Raw genomic sequence first — 3,328 nt, forward strand, 5'->3', positions numbered from 1 at the left:
TATATAAATACGTATATATATATATGAACATACATACATTCATACATACACACACACATACATACATACATACATACATACATACATACATACATGCATACGTACCTACGTACGTACATACATGTTATATGTTGTCGAGGAGCAGTATTATTACCGAACGACAACCTTTATAGCCTGCTTTACGTGGACGTATCGTGATAGCACCGGAAAACTGCAGTGTTCATATAAAATACATCTAATTAATTTTATTTACATGTGATGTGTTTCTGGATATGCTGTTTGTGTATCTGCGTGCGTGGGTGTGTGTGTGTGTGTGTGTGTGTGTGTGTGTGTGTGTGTGTCTGCATGTGATTGTATTCTTTTATTCATTTACTTGTTTCAGTCATTTGACTGCGGCCATGCTGGAGCGCCGCCTTTTAGTCGAAGAAATCCATCCCCAGGACTTATTCTTTCTAAACTTAGTACTTATTCTATCGGTACCTTCTGCCGAACCGCTAGGCTACGGGGGCGTAAGAACACTAACATCGGTTGTCAAGTGATGGTGGGGGACAAACAAACACATACATACCTATATATATATATATTATTTTGTTTAAAAGAGTTCCAACAGTCTGTCATACCGGCCATGACGAAGGGAAATAGCCCTGAAACTCGAGTTGCCTTTATATATTTATATATATGATCCTTTATATTGAACACTCAATATTTCATCTACATTCAATACTTTATTTCATGGTGCCATCCATTTTTATTTTATTTTATTTTATATTATATATTGTATATTATATTATATATTGTATATTCCATATTCTATACCCCACATTGGTTCTGCAAGAATATAAATAAAACATAAAAAACAGACAGTGTTGGAACTCTTTTAAACAAAATAATATATTCCTCTATACACAATCATACAAAAAAACACACCTTTTCTGTATTTATTTTTACTCGCATATCTATCTATCTATCTATATATATATATATATATATATATATATATATATATATATATATATATATACGACGGTCTTCTTTCAGTTTCCGTCTACCAAGTCCACTCACAAGCCTTTGGTCGGCCCGAGCCTATAGCAGAAGACCCTTGCCCAAGGTGCCACGCAGTGGGACTGAACCCGATACCACGTGGCTGAGAAGCAAGCTTCTTACCACTCACCCACTCCTGCGCCTATGTATATATTTGTTTGACATAATATCCAATAAAGATCGATACTTATATATTTATACATAACGCTACATTTATTTATCTATTTATATGTGTACACACACACACGCACATACACACTCACACACACACACACATATTGACTGAAATGAATTCAAACCAAAAGGAGTGATATTTTGAAATTATTTAATATGAACGTCTCCGGTACGTAATATGTATAATAGGAAATCCATCCGCTACGTAAATCTTCCTCAGTAAAAACACTTCAAAGTATAAAGGAATTGATGGAAATATTTTAATATATAAGGTTAGAGCACTAAGTCGGGTACTATGTTAGGAGGAAGAATTTGTGGATGAGGAGGAAGAAGATGAGTAGAGGGAAATAAGTACCAGTTGAGTATTGGGTTCAATCTAATCGAATATCCCCTTCCCTAAATTTCAGGTCTTGTGTCTGTAGTAAGAAAGGATTATTATAACTTATACGACTCGGTGCAAATACAAACGAGCAAGGACAGATTCCACTTATATATACATTTATGTGTGTGAGTGTTGTATTTACATGTATGTATGCATATATTATATCACATTATATATATAAACAAACATACACGCACACATTCGCACGCACACACACACACACACACACACACACACACACACACACACACATAATGCGCTGTAAGTGAAGCACATAACCAAACTTCGGCCTCACTTGTATGTTCCACACTCCACTCATACTTCACTACATGTATGTGTACACGTATATATGCAAGAGTGTGTATGCAAGTACAGATATAAATGTGTGTGTATATATAGTATATATATGTAATAGGAATATATATACATGTGTGTGCGTGCGTGTGTGTGTGTGTGTGTGTTTCACATCAACACTGAGGAATAAAATGTTTGCTGTACATATAAAATTGTCACATTATGGAATTTCATCCCGTGTAAAATTTATTAATGCGATCAATATAAAAATTACCCCATAAAGAAAATATTCCCTTTGAAGGTCACAGGTCAAAGCTTTGCTACTGATGCTTCGTGATTTGTGATGTATGTGTTATGTGCCTAAGTGAGGTAACACATATTTAATAAAAAAGCATAGCTATGTAAAGAGTTGAAGGAGTGAAGTAAATTTTTATGCACGAGGGAGTAAAGAATTATACCTTCCATTGCTATACATATTTTTCGTTGCATTCTCTACTTTCAATTTATTTCTTCACTAACAATAGTAAATATATTCCACTCGGAAGAAAGTTTCTTCCAAAAACATTAGACTTCTTCCCTTACTAACGGCATACAATATATTCTAAAGCTTCAAACTTCGTATTACAAATTGCCGGTGCTGCACATAGGTAGCTTCTTTGGATTTTACTGTTTTACAACATTGTAATCCCAAATTTATTGCTGTTGCAAATGAAAGAAAAAATAATTTTTATTCAACAGTATGGAAATAATGGAGAGATGTATGTTTTATTATCGTCGTGGCACTCCGTCGGTTGCGACGACGAGGGTTCCAGTTGCTCCGATCAACGGAACAGCCTGCTCGTGAAATTAACGTGCAAGTGGCTGAGCGCTCCACAGACTCGTGTACCCTTAACGTAGTTCTCGAGGATATTCACCGTGACACGGTGTGACAAGGCTGACCCTTTGAATTACAGGCACAACAGAAACAGGAAGTAAGAGCGAGAGACAGTTGTGGTGACGACACCATTGGCCCAATTTGCTGACTTTTCCGATGGCACGCAGGTGTCGTTGAATATTTGAAGTATCAAATCCAATTTCTCTGCTAGTTCCTCAACAGTTATGATGGGATTTTTTGCAGGATGTCCTCGTCGAGCTCTACAGATCTTCCAAGGTGAGACTCTGGCTCTGAACTTCTGGAGCCACCGTTGACACTGGCTTCCGCTTATTGTCCAATCCCCATATACTGCATTAATATTCCTCGCACTTTCCGTTGCATTGTTGTCTTTCTTGAACTCATAAAGCAAAATATGCCGAATATGCACCTTTGTCACTTGAAAAAATAACTGCTAAAATCGAACTGCACTTCTCAAAACTTGCACTAAGAAAATAATCAAGGTAAAATTACTACCTACTTTAATAGCAACTTGATGCAGGTAGTTTACTTCGTCTCCCTCCGAC

This window comes from Octopus bimaculoides, chromosome 4 (assembly GCF_001194135.2).
Source record: "Octopus bimaculoides isolate UCB-OBI-ISO-001 chromosome 4, ASM119413v2, whole genome shotgun sequence".
NCBI lineage: Eukaryota > Metazoa > Mollusca > Cephalopoda > Octopoda > Octopodidae > Octopus > Octopus bimaculoides.